The sequence below is a fragment of the Pongo pygmaeus genome, chromosome 7, assembly GCF_028885625.2.
Source record: "Pongo pygmaeus isolate AG05252 chromosome 7, NHGRI_mPonPyg2-v2.0_pri, whole genome shotgun sequence".
Taxonomy (NCBI): domain Eukaryota; kingdom Metazoa; phylum Chordata; class Mammalia; order Primates; family Hominidae; genus Pongo; species Pongo pygmaeus.
The window spans coordinates 76180524-76200305 of NC_072380.2; the positions used below are offsets into that span (position 1 = coordinate 76180524).

The 19782-nt window shown below is 35.9% G+C and overlaps 1 long non-coding RNA gene across 1 annotated transcript in view; it reads right to left on the bottom strand.

The window, feature by feature from the left end:
* LOC129042581 (uncharacterized) overlaps positions 1 to 19782 on the bottom strand; it is a 525503-nt gene that overhangs the window by 292538 nt on the left and 213183 nt on the right. The window contains exon 4 of the long non-coding RNA XR_008504153.1: positions 15589 to 15657. This is a non-coding gene — a long non-coding RNA (uncharacterized LOC129042581). The remainder of the gene's footprint in view (positions 1 to 15588; positions 15658 to 19782) is intronic.

The following is a 19782-nucleotide window of genomic DNA, read 5'->3' on the forward strand; positions in this document are numbered from 1 at the left end:
GTCTTGTTCTATGGGTTGTGATATGGTTTGTATCCCTCAAAAACTCATATGTTGAAATCCTAAACCCCAAGGTGATGGAATCAGAGGGTGGGGCTACTGGGAGGTGAATAGGTCATGAGGACAGCCCTCATGAATGGTATTAGTGCCGTTATAAAGGAAGCACAGCAGAGGTCCTTTGCCCTCTCTGTTACGGAGGACACAGCAAGAAGACAGCTCTCTATGAACCAGGAAGCAGCCCTGATCAGATACCTTTATCTTAGACTTCTCAGTCCCCGTAACTGTAAGAAATAAATTTCTGCTCTTTATAAGCCACCCAGTCTATGGTGTTTTGTTATAGCAACCCAAACTAAGACATTTTGTTTAGTCTAAACTTTTTCTCCTTTAATCATTCAAATTTCATGCCATTGATATCGTACCTATAGAAAGCCCTGCCAAGTAGCCCCCATGTACACAATCATTCCTCTCTCTGGATTTTCATAGCATGCTATTCTTACTTTTGTGTTATTTTTAATTCCACTTATTTTATTGAAAGCTCCTTGAGGGCAGGAACCACGTGATTTTTATTTTTGACTCTGCCACAGCAGAGTCTGGCTAATAATTACCTAAGAATCTCTACTTGTTTGTGTTTTATTCCTCTCCTTTTTCCTCCCCAGCATCCTCATTCACAAATGAAAAAAATTGGGTCAGTGGACTCTAAATGATTTGTTTCGGGAAATCATCACTATGAAGTCTGACTTGCCTAATCATTCTGTACCAAAGAACAGTGTTTAACTCAGTCTCTTATAAAGCTGTAATGTTTTACAATACATGGGGTAACTTTGAAGAAATGTTTCCAAGGGATGAGGATAATCAATCAGCTTACTGAAGTACCTGAAGAATTTTTTTTTAAATATGAAAGAAATATTTCTTGTGAAATTCAATGGCTATAATCACATGGTTTTTTTAAAAAAATTTAAATATGCATAACATATATTCAGTCCTACATATTATTAGCAATTCAGCATCCAAAGTCAAAAGCTGAAATTTCATAACCTGCTTTGCTTTTTGCTTGATAATGCTTGCCTTGTGGTTTTTGAAACCCCGTGACAGATTTAGTCGTCTCTCTCTCCCCAGGAGCAAAAGCAGACCTAATTTCTTTCTCTCTATTACACTCTTGGTTTAGTCATCCATCAGCTACAGGCTTGCTCTTCCTTTCTCACTCACCTGCAGGATATTATTTCATGGAGCCATCACACCATCCAGTAAAGCTATTTGTACAGGTAGGTTCTATTACCTAAAGAGTGAATCGTCAGTTGATTTCTTCAATTTTGAATCAGCAATGCCTCAGTGCTGGCTAGTGTTATTAGTAGTAGATGAAGTAACAATGTGACCCAAGGAGGCAGAAAAGATGGCTTTAGCTATGCTATGCTTAGTAAAAGCATTGCTACTAGTGAACACTCCAAAAAAAGTTAAAGACAAATTATGCTAATATTTCAGAAGTGGATTTAACTTTCTCTCTAGGTCAGCCTTCCTAAATTATGCATTGTTAAATATGTTTTCTAAAAAATAGAGATTCCACTGCAAAATAATTTTAGTAAGCTAGAAACTGTGTCATATGCTAGAAAACTTACAATGCACAATTTTTATATATTGGAAGTTCCCAGTAATTAACATTGTTTGTAGAACCCCCTTTTCTAATAACACTTCTGATGTGTACTCCCAGGAACACACTTTGGGAGACGATAACCTAGCTTTTTCATATTACTACATTATGGATCATAAAAAGATGCTGGAACTGATAGAATGAACACTACAATTGCATTACACATGAGAATTTATAAGTCACTTAGTGCTCTCTACAAGTGCTCTATATTGAGAGGCATGATGCAATGCATTTAAAAATGTTAGAAGTCTTTATTTGTGACATTGTATTTTCAAAACAAAATATTAAACTACCTGATATAGCATAGAAGAGTTTTTCTTTTTCTACTATCAAAATATCTCATAAAAATAGATAATTTATGTTACTTTTGTATATTTTGAAAAAACATATTTACTTTTGCATGCTTGTTTTCATATGAAATTTATGTATTTATTTACTATTTTATTCTATGTTATTTTATTTTGTTTTTGGAGAGGGAGCCTTGCTCTGTCATGCAGGCTGGAGTGCAGTGGTGCAATCTCAGCTCACTACAACCTCCACCTGCCGGCTTCAGGTGATTCTCCTGCCCCAGCCTCCTGAGTAGCTAGGATTACAGGTGCCCATCACCACACTTGGCTAATTTATTTTTTGTATTTTTAGTAGAGGTGGGGTTTCACCATGTTGGCCAGGCTGGTTTTGAACTCCCAATCTCAAGTTATCCGCCCACCTCGGCCTCCCAAAATGCTGGGATTATAGGCATGAGCCACCACGGCCGGCCAGATTTCATATGAAATTTAAAGTATACATTTTGTCATAAAACATTTTGCACAAAGTTGCATGATTAATTACACCAAAGAATTATTAAATATTTGCAGAATAAATAAATTTCTTAATTAAAAATTACTGACATTTAAATACTACAGTATCTTGCCTCTTAATGCCTACTTTACTTATCTTTTACATATGGCTTTTCTTTTATGTTATAAAATAAATTTTATTTTGTAAATGTTTTCTAAGGTCCATTAATAACAAAACAAACCCAACCTAACAGAGTGAAGTTTCTGGAACCGGAGGTACTGTGACTCATAAAATGTGTTTATACACATGTACATATATATATGTAGTCACAGTACAACAGTTATAGTTCATTGTTATAAAAGTGAATAGACTTCTGGCTCCAAAATGGCAGTGTAGAAACAAGCTGACTTCACTCCTCCCACCCCCTAGAAAATAAAAAACTAATATAGAGTGCCAAGATTGTCACCAGCAATATCCCAGAACTCAAATATGAGGAAGAGACAGTTAGGATCACAGAGAAGTGAAAAAACTTCAAGTATACAATAAGAGAACCAGACTTCCATATTCATGACATCTGTCTCCCAATCTGCTCGGCACCAAGTGTGCAAAAATTTTTCCCTGACTCATGGTTTCCACTGTAGAAAAAGTGAGATTGAGGTGGACAACCAGCTTCCTCAACACCTCGGGTTCCCTGGCAAAAACTCGTCCTTGTCTGAACCCATAAGAAGCATCACAAGTACCTAAAGGGAGATATACCTTTGAGGATGGCCAGAGACAAAAAGGAGTGGTAAAACTACCATCCCCAGACTTTAAAATTCTGCCCTATAACTTAGCCAAAGGAGATGTCAAATTACAGTGGCTGTTTAGCAGCACTGTACTGTAGGAGGTAAATTCCCACAGGTTCCTGGTACACAAACACCTAGCCAGTCTTTTCAAGCCACTAGGATATCCCACTTTTGGAACCTCCCCATTTGGAACAGACAGTGCTTTCATTGTTTACTAGAGGTGAGGAGAACCTGGGATTAAATCAACACTTAGAGCTTAAAAGGAGGCAGCAAGCTAGGGGTAAAGACTCTAAGAAAATATATCCAGTAAAAAACAAAACAAGCCAAATAGGAAAGACTGAAATAAATAATTCACCCTCCAGTGCAAAGATATAGACATAAATCCAAAAAAACACAATAGTAAATAGAGAACTATGACCTCCCTAAATAGACATAGCAAGAAACCAGTAACTGACCCTAATGAGTTGGTGATATGTGAGCTCTGTGACCAAAAATTCAAGAGCTATTTTAAAGAAATTCAGTGATCTCCAGGATAAGACACAAAGGCAACTTGAAAGTTTATCAGAGAAATTTAACTACAAGATTGATATAATTTTAAAAATTCAAACAAGAATATTAGAACTGAGAAACACATTTGCTTAACTGAAAAATTCATGAGAGGTTCTCAATACCATAACAGATCAAGCAGAGGATGGAATTGGTGAGCTCAAAGACAGACTATTTGAAAAATACGTGAAGAATAAAAATGAAAAAAAAATTAAAAAGTTGTATACCACTGACAAGATAATAAAAATTACCTCAAAAGAAAAAAATCTGAGAATTATTGGTGTCTAAGAGAGAACTGAACAAAAGCAAAGGCTAGAAATCTTATTTAAAGAAGTAATAATAGAAAACTTTCCAAAACTTGAGAAAAAATATAAATATCTAGGTACAGGAAGGTCAGATAACACCAAATAAATTCAAGCCAAATAAATCAACTCTCAAAGGTCAAGGACAAAGAGAGAATCCTATGAGCAATAACAGAAAAGAAATAAATAACATATAAAGGAGTTCCAATTTGCCTGGCAACTGACTTCTCAGTAGAAACCATACAGGACAGGATGAGAGGAATAACATTTTCAAAGTGCTTAAAAATAAAAACCGCCATCCAAGAATATTGTATCCAAAAAAGTTATACTTCAACTACAAATAAGATTAAGGTCTTTTCCAGGCAAACAAAAGCTGAGAGAATTTAGTACCACCAGACCCGTCTTATAACAAATGCTAAAGAGAGTTATTCAGTCTGAAAGAAAAACACACCAATGTGCACACACAAAAAATTAAAGGTATAACATCCACTGGTCAAATTAAGTTCATGGACAAAACCAGAACACTCTGATACTGGAATTGTGGTATGAAACCCATTCATAACTCTAGTATGAAGCCCAAAACAAAACTATCAAAAGCTATATTATCTACAACAATCTGTTAATAAATAGGCAATATAAAAATATGTAAATTGAGAAAACTAAAAGACAAAGTGTGGGGAAGATGGAGTTAAAACGTCGAATTTTGTTTTGTTTTTGTTTTTATTCTTTTCATTGTGATCTAAGGTAAGTTGTCATCTCTTTAAAATAACATGCTATTATCTATAAGATATTTTTGGCAAGCCTTATGGTAACCACAGTGCAAAAACCTCTAATAGAAAGGAATAATTTTAAAAATGATACCAAGAAAAAGTAACTTAACCACAAAGAAAGACAGTAAGGAAGTAAGAAATGAAGACAGAGGTTATAAAACAACAAGAAATAAAGCAAAAAAGTAAATGGACTCAATTCTCCAATTAAAAGGCATAGAGTGGCTGAAAGAATAAAGAGAAAGATTTGACTATATGCTGCCTGTAAGAAGTTCACTTCACCTATAAAGACACAGACTGAAAGTGAAGGAATGGAAAAAGCTATTTCATGCAAATAGAAACAAAAAAGAGCAGGAGTCGCTCGCTATATATGTATCAAATAAAACAGACTACAAATCAAAGACTATAAAATGAGACAAAGAAGATTACTATAAAGTGGTCAATTCAATAAGAGAATATAACAATTATAAATATCTATGAATCAAATAGAGGCATTCTCAAATATATAAAACAGAAATTAATAGATTTAAATAAAGAGATAGATTGCAATTCAATAATATTAGGTGACAATAACAGCCCATTCTCAGTAATGGACAGATCACCCAGACAGAAAATCAACAAAGAAACATCAGAATTAAACTACCCACTAGACTCAATAGGCCCAACTGACACAGAACATTTTACCCAACTGCTGCAGGAAACACATTTTTTTCCATCAGCACATAAAACATTTTCCAGAATAGACCATATCTCTGGCCACAAAAGAAGTCTGAACAAATTCATAAATATAAAAATCACATGATGTACTTTCTCTGACCACAGTGGAATAAAACTAGTAATCTATAACAAATGAAGCCTCAGAAACTACCCAAACACATGGCAATTAAACATTATGCTCCTAAAGAACCAGAGGGTCAATGGAGAAAATTTTAAAAAATTTGAAATGTCTTTAAACAAATAAAAATGAAAATACAACATACCAAAATGTATAGGATACACAAAAGCAGTACTAAGAGGGAAATTTATAGCAACAAATGACTATATCAAAAAAGTAGAGGCTTTAAATAAACAACCTAATAATGCAGCTCAAGGAACTAGAAAAGCAAGAACAAACCTAAGGCAAAATTAGTAGAAGAAAAGAAATAATAAAAACCAAGCAGAAATAAATGAATTTGAGACTAAAAAAATGCAATCAATAAAATGAGAAATCAGTTTTTTGAAAAGATAAACAAAATCAACAAAACTTTATCTAGACTAAGAAAAAAAAGAAGACCCAAATTAATAAAATCAAAAATGAAAAAAGAGACATAACAACTGAGAGCACAGAAATACAAGGAATCAAGCATAGATAAAACAGATAAATTAATGGACACATTGATTTAGTCTGGATATTTGTCCCTGCCCGAATCTCATGTTGAATGCTAATCCCCAGTGCTGAAGGTGGGGCGTGGTGGGAGGTGATTGTATCATGGGGGCAGATTTCTTATAGTTTAACACCATCCTCTTGATGGCTGTTCTTGCAATAGTGAGTGAGTTCCATGAAATCTAGTTGCTTAAAAGTGTTTGGCACCTCTCCTCCCTCTCGCTCTCTTGCTCCCATTCTCACCATATGATGTGCCTGCTGCCCCTTTGCCTTCTACTATTATTGGAAGCTTTTTGAAGCCTCCCTAGAAGCCAAGCAGATGCCACTATGCTTCCTGTATAGCCTAGAGAACTATAAGTCAATTAAGCCTCTTTTCTTATAAATTATCCGGTCTCTGATATTTTTGTAACAGTGCAAACACAGCCTAATACACACATGTGACCTTCCAAGACTTAACCATGAAGAAATAGAAAACCTCAACAAAGCAATAACAAGTAATGACATTGAAGGTGTAATATGAAGTGTCCCATCAAAGAAAATCCCAAGACCTGATGGTTTCACTGAAGATTTCTACCAAACATTTAAAGAACTAATACCAACATATTCAACTTAGTACTGGAAGTCCTGGTTAGAGCAATTTGGCAAGAGAAAGAAATAAATGCTATCCAAATTGGAAAGGAAGAAGTCAAATTAGCCTTGTTCCAATATGACATGATTTTATACTTATGAAAACCTAAAGACTCCACCAGAAAACTGTTAGAATGAATAAATTCAGTAAGGTTTCAGGATATAAAATCAACATACAAAAGTCAGTAGCATTTATATATGCCAACAGTGAACATCCTGAAAAAGAAATCTAGAAGATAATCTTATTTACAATGGCTACAATAAATAGAAACTACCTAGGAATCATTTTAACCAAAGAAGTGAAAGATCTATAAAAGGAAGACTATAAAATGCTGAGGAAAGAAATTAAAGAGGACACACAAACAAAGGGGAGATATCCCATGCTTAGGAATTAGAATTAATATTATTAAAATGGCGATGCTAGCTAAGACAATCTACAAATTCAATGCAATCCCTATCAAATGCCATTGACATTCTTCACAGAATTAGGAAAAAAATCTATAATTTATATGGATCTACAAAAGACTCCAAATAGCTAAAGCAGTGCTGAGCAAAAAGGACAAAGCTGGAAGCATCACATTACTTGACATCAAAATTTACTACAAAGCTATATTAACCAAATCAACATGGTATTGGCATAAAAACAGACATACAGACCAATGAAATAGACTAGAGAACCACAAAATAAATTCATCCATCTACAGTGAACTTAACTTTGGCAATGGTGCCAAGAACATACAACATTTTCAATAAATGGTACTGAGAAAACTGGATAACTATATACAGAAGAGAAACTAGACCCCCATCTCTTACTATGCACAATAAATCAACCCAAAATTGATTAAAGACTTAAATGTTAAGACCTGAAATTATAAAACTACTGTAAAGAAACGTTGAAGAAATTCTTCAAGACATTGGTCTGGGCAAAGATCATTGTGTAAGACCTTAAAATCACAGGCGACCAAAACAAAAATAAACAAATGGTTGCCCGTCAAGCTAAAAGCTTCTACTCAGCAACATAAACAATCAACATAGTGAAGAGAAAACCCGCGTAATGGGAGACAACACTGGCAAACCATCCATCTGACAAGAGATTAATAACCACAATATATACAGAGCTCAAACAACTGAATAGCCTATAAATAAGTAAGCCAATTAAAAACTAGGCGAAAGATCTGAATAGATATTTCTTAAAAGAAGAAATATAAATGGCCAACAGGTATAAGAAAAAAATGCTAAAATCACTAATCATCAGAAAGATGCAAATCAAAACTATAATGAGATATCATATCACCTAAGTTAAAATGATTTTTATCAAAAAAGACAGGTTAGAACAGTTGATGGCCAGGATGTGGAGACAGGGAAACCCTCACACACTGTTGGTGGGAATGTGAATTAGTATACCCACAATGGAGAAAAGGATGGAGGTTCCTCAAAATTCTAAAAATAGAAATACCGTATGATCAGTAATTCTATTGCTGGGTATATATCCCAAAGAAAGAAAATTAATATATAGAAGAGATATAGCACCCCTAAGGTAATTGCAGCACTATTCACAATAGCCACATTATGGAATCAACCTAAGTGCCTATGAACAGATAAAGAAAATGTGGTGTCTATACTCGTTGAAATATTATTAAGCCATAAAAGTAAATAAAATTTTGTCATTTTCAGCAACACAGATGAAACTTAGGGTCATTATGTTAAGTGAAATAAGCCAAGCACAGAAAGACAAATGTCATATGTTCTCATTTGCACATGAGAACTAAAAAATTGGATCTCATGAATATAAAGAGTAAATCAGTGGTTACCAGAGATTGGGAATTATAGGGAAAGGGGGAGAGGTGATGAAGAGCAGTTGATTGATGGAGTCAAATATATGGTTTGATGGAAGAAATAGGAGCTAGTGTTTGATAGATCAGTAGGGTGACTATAGCTTACAATAATCTATTGTACATTTCAAAATAGGTAGAGATGAATAATTCAGATGTTTCTAGCATAAGAAAAGGCAAATATTTAAGATGATGGATACCTTAAGTACACTGATTTGATCTTCATCAATTATATGAATGTATTAAATTATCCCATGTATCCCTAAACTATGTACATCTATTATGCATCTTTTTTTTTTTTTTGCTTTGTTTTGTTTTTAACAGAGTCTTGCTTTGTCATCCAGGCTGGAGTGCAGTGGCACAGTCTCGGCTCACTGAAGTCTCAACATCCTGGGCTCAAGCAATCTTCTCCCCTCAGCTCCCCGGGTAGCTGGGACTACAGGTGCATACCACCATACGTGGCTGATTTTTGTATTCTTTTGTAGAGATGTGGTTTTGCCATGTTGCCCAAGCTGGTCTTGAACTCCTGGATTCAAGCAATCTGCCTGCCTTGGGCTCGTAAAGTGCTGGCCCAATTTTTTTTAAAAGGGAGAAAAAGTGAATAAATTCTGGTACTGTAAACACAGAAATGTAACAAGAAAATTTTATCATAAATGCTATACTATCCAAATATTCTTTTGAAAGTTATCCTAAACCATAAGTATCTCCTAAACTCTGCCATCAGAAGGCTTTGTAATCCATTCTTTATCCTTCATCCTACCTCCTTTAACTACCCTTCCACTGTACCTCTTCTTGCTCATATTCATCCATAGTAAATCCTCCATAGCTTCTTTCTGTTTTCTGAATTTCCTTTTACCTCCCTGCTCCTAGTAGCAGCAGTTTTGCCTCCTTCATCAATCACAATGCTGAACTTGAAGTTGTCTGGGTATCCTTGCTCCTTTTTTATGCATTCTGGCCATTCTTCCACCCCTAAAATAATCAGCTTTGAATCTCATGTGATCAAACTATACCAATCATCTACCAACTCTCCATCTTTTATCTAAAGATTTCGCCTGCTGGATCAGGTCCTTCTCTTCCGCACTATTTCCATCTTACTTCTTGGTAACTTCAGTATCTATGAAGATGATCCTTCCAATATTCTGGCCTCTTATTTCCTTGGACTCCTCCCCTCCAATGACCTTCTTCTTCACCTTACTTCAGTCACTCACTTCTTGGTCATTCACTAAACTTTTGAAATTATTTTTTCAATGGTTTCACCCTTTCCATAACCTTGATTCCAAGTTTTCTGCTTTATGACCACTGCTTCCTATATCCCCAGTCCATTCTCTCTACCTCACTGACTCCAACAATCCTTCGGTCCCACAGGTACTTCCATCTCATGAATCAGAACACCTATACCCAACTCTTCAATTCTCTTATTGCCTCATCTTCCTTTTTAATACACTTGCACTCTATGGTTAATCTTTTAAATTATTTCTTCACAAACACTTTACTCCTTTGCACCTCCCTTACATTATTACACTAGCTTAAGAAAGTTCCAGACCTCGTTTATTTTCATTTTTAAGTTTGGAAAGGAGAGCTTCATTTCTCATAAAGGGTTGCAGCCTGCAGGGTGACCATTCTGATAAGCTGGGAAGCACAGCCTCTGGCTGGAAGACAGAAGCAGACACTTTGAAGGAGGGGCAGAGGGAATAGGAGTTTATGCTGAGCAGCATGGGCAAATATACATATTCAATAACCTATAGGAGGAGTCATTAACATTTATGAAAAAAAGAGACGTGCATGTATGCAGTCGAGCTTTTTGCCTTTCCATGGCACCCATGATCAAAAAATGGTGGAGCTGGCATGATATGAGGATGGAGGTTTTGGCCCTCTGACATCAAAAGATGAAGCAGAGAATGCAAAAACTCTCACTGTGCATCCTCTGTAATCTGGCCAGAACCATTCCATGGTCGGTGGTCTCTTATCAGGCAAAAATAAAAGGGGGCAGCGTGAAGTGGTTGGTTGATACCAGTAGTGGTGTCTTTTGAAAAAGCTGGTTCCCAATAGGCTCTTAGGGAAGAAATCCTAATTGTGGTTAGCAAGGGAAGAGGTATAATGAGATTTGTCTGACCCCTCATTCTGTTGAGGCTGAGAACTTAGTTTTCAAGATTAATCTGGGGTCTCTTTGGCCAAGAGATAATCTGTTCAGTCAGTTGGGAGGCTTATAATTTTATTTCTAGTTCCCGTTTTCCCGTTTTGGGACACGATTTGTCAGAGGCAGCATCGATGGACAAACTTTTTTTTTGTTCCATATCAGTCCTGGTTTAAATATAATTTTCTACCCCTGCATGTCGACATCCACACAAGAAAAAAAAAAAAGAGCACAAGATTTCTACTGACCAGCATAATTTTAAATTAATGCCCATGAGAATCTAAATAGGTTCTTATTGCTGGCCAATAAACATACTCACTTTCCCAAGTCTATTCACTCCAGATAATGATTTCTACAGTCTCCTTGGAAATATTCAGCAACTTTCCTCTCCACCCCTTTTCCTGTTCAGCGTCTGTCCTTACTTGCTATTTCACTAAGAAAATACAAGCATTCCAAATTCTCATCACTATATTCATCTGTAATTCTGTCTTCTTTCTTGTTACTATAGATAAACTGTCTGTACCTACAAACAACTCACCTCCCTTTGGATTAAATCCTATTTCTCTTGCCTATTCAAGAACATTGTTCCAGAAATTCTTCCTCTCTCTCATATGTTAACAACCATTCCCTCTGTACTAGATTATTCCCATCGGCATGTAAATACATGTCTTCCCTCTTCGAAACAACAACAACCATCACAAAACAAACCTACTTAATCATATTCTTGGATGTCTCTTCTTCCTTATATAAACTCACACCATAGGTGATCCCATCCAGTGTCAAGACTATGTATCATTTATATATCCTGAGAACTGCCAGATTTATATATTCAATCCAGAGTCCCCTGAACTCCAGACTGTTATATCCAAACCATTTATATATTTCCTTTTGATGGCTAACTGGCTTCTTAAACCAAACGTAGTGAAAGCAAACTCCCTTTACTCCCAAACCTGCTTTTCCCACAGTCTTTTCTATATCAATTGATGATACTCCAACAATATTAATTGCTAAGGCCAAACACTTTATCTTTGATGTGTTGTTTTCTCCTACACCCCACATCTATTCCTTGAGCGAATCTCATGAGACATTAAAAATATATCGACTTCTTTAGCAGTGGCTCATGCCTGTAATCCTGGCACTTTGGGAGGCCGAGGCGGGTAGATCACGAGGTCAGGAGATGGAGACCATCCTGGCTAACACGGTGAAACCCCGTCTCTATTAAAAATACAAAAAAGTAGCCGAGCGTGATTGCAGGCGCCTGTAGTCCCAGCTACTCAGGAGGCTGAGGCAGGAGAATGGAGTGAACCCGGAGGGCGGAGCTTGCAGTGAGCAGAGATCGCGCCACTGCACTCCAGCCTCGGCGACAGAGCAAGATTCCATCTCAAAAAAAAAAAATATATATATATATGTATATATATGTGTGTGTGTATATATATATATATATATATATATATATATATATATCGACTTCTTACCATCAATACTTCTATCACCCTTATCCATACTATCATCATTTCTCCCTGGATTATTCCAATATCTTTGAAATAGGTCTTCCCGCTTCCACCACGGCCTTCAAAGTCTATTCACAACACAGCAGTGAACCATCCTGCTGGAACATAAATTATGCTCAACACAACTTATCTCACTACAAGTAAAAGCCACAGTTCTTACCATGGCCTTCAAGTCACCACCACCACCCAGCGCTGTCCTCCCCCCGGCCTTCTCTGACCTGATTACCTACAATCCCCACTTCTGCTTCAGTTGTCCTGTTCTCTTCCAGCTTCTCCTACTGGCCAGGGCACCCTCCACCAAAGCTTCGCATGCCTTCTCTCTGTCTAGAACGCCTGTTACTCACACATCAACTTAGCCTGCTTCCTCACTTTTTTCAAATCTCTATTCAAACACCATGTTGTAAGAGAGACCTTCTTTGGCTACGTTCTTTAATTTTTCAGTCTACTCTAGGGTAACTTTTTACATCCATGCTGCCTATTCCTGCACATTATTGAGCACTTGCTAATGTATTATGTCATTGATTTACTTACAATGTTTGACTCTCTGCCCCTTCTCCAGTGTAAGCTTCAAGAGGGCAGATCTGTGCCCATTTTGTTCAGTACCTTGCACATAGCAGACACCCAATAGACGTTTGCTGATTAGCAAAAGTTTAATTTACTAAAACTTTTGTTAAATGGGCATTTCTAAAAGTTTGAAACCTGTTTGACAGTGAGATCCATGTTGCAATAGTGTCTAGAATAGAAAACAACAAGAACAATGGTGCTGCAATTTTATTAATTAAAAATGTGAGCGAATAGGACAGGGTTGAGAATAAGATTATCCTGGTTTTTAGTTTCAGTTCTTGCAGGAAAACCAGTAGAAGCCCTGTGGCCTTGGAGCTTCACTTTCCTCTTTTGAAATACAGGAGTAATAAAACTGGATGTCAAAGGGCAGTTATCAGAGTAAAATGAGACAATAAATTCATTCATATTTTCATTCAAATGCAACAAGCGTTGGTCAAAGTATTGCTGGGAAAGCATTTTGCAAATGTGGAAAGCCCAATATAAATATAAGGAAATATAATTTTCAATAGAAAAACTTTTCTGTTGAGTGACTTAGAACAGCAATGCGTGTTAAAAATAATGACTAAATGTATATACATTGTCATTCCAAACTACACAATTTGGAATCTAAAGTCTTTATTGATGAAATCCTATTTATCTTTTGAAAATATTCTGGAAAACTGAAAACCTAAAACTATGAACGCAATAAGTGATATAGGGTGTTTTAACGACCAAAATTAAGTTTTAGTAAATTGATCATTTTTTAAATTAACCAAACTTCAAACTAAACTAAGCCAACACACATTGCCAATTCACAACAAAATAAGTTCATGAAGTTTTGAACTAAAATATCTAAATTTTTCAAAGCTCTACCTTATTTAAAAAGTATCATATTTATGCCCTAAATCATATATATGGGAATATACAGAATATATACACTCAATCCCATAGGAGGCGAATCTGGCCCATTATTTTCAGACTTCATACTGTTAAGTGGAGGACTTCTGATTGAGACAAAATGAGACCATCTTGAGCCCCTTTTTCGCTTTTGTCTTATTTAGGTCAAAGGATGAAATCTTTTGAGTTTGTCTGAATATCAACTCAAGTGAACAAATTCTTCTCTAGCTTTCATGTTATAACAAGAAATAACTTTAGTGAGAAGATTTGAATAGCTCAAGTGACTATAATAAAATTCATCTTGCTGATTCTTTTTAATTTGCAACAGCATTTTATACACTAGTAATGTCTTTCCAAAGAACTCTTTATTATTTATGTGGAAAAATGGAAAATGTTAAGATCTTTAACCAAAGTATAAAGTTTTGTAATTGAATACAAAAAAACCTTCAAATAAAAATTTTCAACACTGTTTTTATTTATATAGTATGCAGACATTGGATCCATTTTTTTTTTACACATAACAGTACATGAGGTCATTGAATCTTTCAAAATTTTTTTGCAAAAGTCGTTAGCCATTTGAATAAACAAAATGAAAAGAAAATGCAGAAAAAGTTATTATCCTCAAATACTTTTTTAAAATTACAAATTAATAGCAGCTAAAACAATATTTGTTAAAGGATCCATCAATAAATCAGATGAAGAGAGGTTTGAGATATTTTATGTAGCTAGAAAAATTATACCATTTTGTAAAAGGAGGATAAATTTATTTTGAAGTCCCTGTTTATACTTTTAATAGTAACAAGGCGTACAATCTGATAACAACAAAAAAATAGTTTGTGAATGCTATAGTTTGAGTGTTTGTGTCCTCTCTAAAATTCATATTGAAACCTAATCCCCAATGCAAGAGTATTAAGAGATGGAGCACTTAGGAAATTATTAGGCCATAAGGGCTCCACCCTCATAGAGTCAACTGGTGATTTATAAAAGGGCTTAAGAGGTGAGTTAGACTCCTTCCCTATCTTCTGCAATGTAAGACCATAGTATTTGTCCCCTTTTCACCCATCTGCCATGTGAGGAAACAATATTTCAGCTGCCACCTTGGAAGTAGAGCCCGGGCCCTCACAAGGGATGAATCTGCCAGCACCTTGATCTTGGACTTTCCAGAATGTTGAGAAATACATTTATGTTGCTTAAAATCTATCCAGTTTCAGGTATTTTCTTATGGCAGCACAAACAGACTAAGACAGTCACACTCCCTAGACTTCAAGGATTTGATGGTATCTAGCGTCGGGTTTATTACTCTGTAGGTGCTCAGTAAAAGTAACTGAGTGGAATTGTATAGATTTTTCTTGGAAAATCACTGGTTTTAGACATGAAATGCTAGGCTCTAAACAGGATAAATATTTTGTTGCTTCCTCCATTTTGGGCACTGCGTAGAGAACAAATAAATAAATGAATGAATAAACACACAGCAATACTTTGATCAAATACAAGCATCCTTCAGGCTATCCAATAGGAGTATGAGACTATGAGCTCCTTGGTTTGTGCAATAAAGTTAACAGAATACATTCAGAAGCCAGCTTCACTGACACTCTTGAAGAGACAGCATGAGATGCTGATTTTTCTGGAAGCTCATTAACTCTAATGACTAAACCAAAAGTAGGATACAACTATCACCTGATTGAAAAAAAAGACATTTAGGTAGATAGATAGATAGATGGATGGATAGACAGACAGACAGACAGACAGGCAGGCAGGCAGATAGATAGATGATAGATAGATAGATAGATAGATAGATAGATACACAAAGCAATCCAAATACAACTGACCCGTGTTAACCCAAGTGATATTATTCTTCAGACCTTCTTATATGTGATGCTTCAGCTTCTCAGAAGTTCTAACATAGGTGAAGATATGAAGGTGGAGCACAGCTATTGTAAAATAGTAGAAAGCAGAACCTCATATAAAGCTACAGAAAACTACACTGTATTTTACAAAGGCTTCTGTGTCCCATGAAGAAGCAATTTTTCATATTTTTGTTTCATCAGGAAGAACTTGAGTATAAAGGGCTTAAAACCAATTCTACTTGTTAAGCAACAAAGGGTATCATAACTTTGACATTATGAGATTCAAAGTAATAGAAACTATTGTGTCTTTCCTTTAACTTTCACCTGCCTTTCATCATGCCAAAGTCTGACAGCGTTTCTGGCTACCTTTAATTTACTCTGAAATAATGGAATCTTGTTCGTGTAGCATAGACTAATAATCTTTTCTGTACATTTCTACTACCATGTGCTTATTTCAGGTTAAACAGAAGACTACAGGAAAATCCTAAAAAGGAGCCAATTCTACTCATCTCACTCCCATATGCAAACATGTGTCTCTCCAGACACTGCAGGAACAACACAGTCAATCTGTTCATAGATTTTTCTTGTTAATGAGAAAAGTAGACATTGCTGAGTAAGAAAAATGAGTGAATTTCTAGACTTGCAGATTAAGAGCAGGCGTAAAAAGGCCTCTGCTCCCTTGTGGTAAGTGCCACCAGTTGACAGGAAGCTTCTCATTCTGCAGCATTCCAAATGATTTGGTTTCTGCCAGAAAATAACAGCTGCTGCAACCCAACTGTATTCTTCAGTGTCTGATGAACACCCATAGACAGCTAATTTCCATTCACTTTGCAACCTGCATGGTTCCAGAAGGTGAACATTAGAAAGAGTGGGCTAGTAGAGATTTGGAAAATGTAAAGCTGGATACTTCAATGTACCAAATGGTGCTTCATCTAATATCTCATAGATGAATGAATTATGTATGTACATGTATTGCATATATATGTCTCTCTACATATACATATGTATGTTTTATGCATGCATATACATATATAATATCTTATCCTAGAGATGATTTAAGGCAGCTAAATGAGCAATGAATTTCTCTTTTTATTTTCAAAGTTGAATTCACCTTCCAGCAAAGCTCAGACATCTTTCTGTGGGAAAGTTCCTATGAATTCATAGAAACAGAAAATGTGGCTATAGTTTTGTCTATCTCCTCTCTCAGTTAAGGTAAATAAGTGTTTCTGCCACCAAATTCCTATCTCAATAAGGAAGGTTTTGGGTTTGTTTTTAAATTTCATAAATCCCTAGACCAAGTTCAAATCACTTTCAGCATCTGGCTCCTGGTCTTCTCTGACAAATGGGCTTAAATTCAATTTTTTTCCACCCAAACCATAATCATTCTTTTGCATAATCCAGGTACTTTTTCTTTTCTTTCATGTGCCCGCAGTGAAATGTTGTCCCTATTGTTCATCGTCATAACTTTTTGCCCATTCGTGCCACTGCCACTGCTGCACATCTTTGGCAAGCCCCTGAGCCACATTGATGGGCTAGTTATCTCCACCAGTGCTGGGCTGAAGTGGCCAGAGCTGATTGTTAAGGTTCATGAATTCTGGGAGCCAGTAGATATTACATTGTCATCTCGAAGTCGACCATGGCTATGGTGGGAGCATTTCCAACCTGGAAATCAGCATATGCTACAAGTCAAAACTTTTGCTTTTGTTTTCAGAGAGCTGGTTTAACAGCACACTGCTAATTGACCACTGTTTTCTCCAAACTACAACAGTATTTTACACTTTCGTGTTATGAAATTAGATTAGCCGGTTCCAAACACCTCTTTTAATGTGTGACACTGACGGAGGTACTTAACTTTCTCAAATATTAGTTTCATCATAATGGAGTAATATTAACTCCTACTTCATAGAGGTCTTGTAAATATTAAATGAGATGGTATATATGAATTAATTATAAATTAATTGAACACACAACACTCAATAAATGCCTATTGTTATTATCCTTGATATTGTTAGTATTATTTCTTCTACATGCTTTAATTATTTTAATAAAACAAACATTTGCATCCACTCCCATCTACTCCTTGCAGGCAAATTCCCACTTTCTTCATTCAATAAGTGTAAAATAATATATTTTCTGCAATTTAATAATAGATAAATGTGGCAGCATGAAAGCAATTAATGAATTCCAGTAAAATAACTAATTTTAGAAAGCAAAAGGCTACTTATGTTGCTCTCACCTCCCTCTTCCATTGAGTAAGGGTCATGAAAGCTGGATGGACATATATCATTTCTCCATACACTTCTATTCTAGCAGCAGTAAAAAAAAATCTCACAGATATCTTCTCTAAGCAGAAGAAGGTATTCACCACACATTCTTTCAGTTGTTCATTTCAATTTTAAGCACGTATTATACTTGGCAATAAGCTAAGAATCTTGGGAAAATAAAATAATAATAACAATTACTAAAATTAATTGAGCACTCAGTGTGCCAGGAACAATTTAAAGTATTTTACAACGTATGTAAGATAGGTACAATTATCATCTTTATTCTACAAATAAAAACTGAAGCACAGAGAAGTTAAGTAACTTTGCTGAAGTCCAAAAATCTAGAAAGCAGTGGAGCCAGGATTCAAATTCAGAAAATCTGCTCTTCCAGCAAGAATTATACTGCCAATTGAATACCCACCTAAAAGAACCCCAAGTTGTAACCCAAACCATTAGGCCCATTTCAGTGTCAAGAACCTGGCATGAGCACTATCCCTATCTTTTGACAGAAGAGAAAATAACTACAGAGAACCTTCTTTGAAAATACATCAAGGAAGAATGGAGTCTATACAATATTCAATAAACACTAGAGTACCCTCCAAGTACGTCTACTTAAATTTCAGTAAGCTATCTGTAGGAGAAAAGATCACGATTACACGCTGATTGACTTATCCATTTTCATCCCTCCAACAATGTGTTTGTGTGTGTGTGTGTGCGCGCGTGTGCGCTTACATGTGTGTGGATTTGCATGTGTAGTGATGGCAAATTACGTTTGAGTCATATGCTTGGTGATGGGGAACCATCTCTGGACCAGACAAATATGATTCCTTCTCTCATAGGACATATGGGTTGGGCGTTCAACTGACTACACAGGTAACCAACTAAACAGTATTGAAATGAGGCTTCAGAGCTTTGTTATTTCAAGTGTGATCCCTGTGCTTCATGTATCAGTCACAAAAGTAAGTGAAATATACTGATTTTGTTAAGGATGCCACACAATGTGATGGGGTTAGAAACACAAAATTAGCAAAGCATATGTTAAGCAGGAGGAGGTATTTTTTTAGTAAGAAGGATAGAAACATCATCACTGAAGAAGTTATTTAGAAGTTGTTTGAGGAGTTGTCTAGAAAGAGGCGCCATTAACACCAGACTTTATCTGACTACAGATGATCAATTATCTCTCAGTTGTCAGGGAAAAAATGTAGCAATCTAATATAGGGGAAGAAAAATATCTTTTCCTTTACCTATCTTAGATTCAGGGCTGAGGCCCCAATAACCAAAGATTTACAAAATAAAAGTATGCAAATAATATGAGTTTTACCTGACATGAGAGTCGTCATAAGGAAATGAAGACCCCCCAAAATGGATAAATCTGAGTATTTTATAGTAGGTTTGATGAAGAGTAGGCCATTATGGAGAAATGTGATACGGCAAAAGGGTATGATCTAATGGTAATAAACGGGGGGAAACTTAGCAAGCTTGTTCATTCAGATTCTTCTCTGTGTTTCTTCATCTTTGGAGACAAAGAAGCTTCTTTTCTCTAGATAAGGGAGAACACTTCTCACATGAGGTTCTTCTGATCTGCTTCAGGGGAGAAAGATAGGGAAAAGTGAGAGTGAACTTTCTGTTTCCACCCTCTTTCTCAAATTCTTTCAGTTTAAAATATTCAGTATGTCAAAGTGCCATATTTTGGGGTAGCATGTTCTGAACCCCATCACTGGCAATCTCAATGCCCATTTAGACAAAACCTTGAAGACATTCAACATGTTCTCCCAAATCAATCCCTAACCCCCACCTATGGGTCAGGCAATGTCCATGTTTAATAAAACTTGCTTGCAACAGACAAAGACAGGATAAAAACAAATGCATTTTGGGGCATACATGCCTTCTTCCAAGGTTTTTTTTGTTTTGTTTTTTCTTTTTGAGATGGAGTCTCACTTACTCT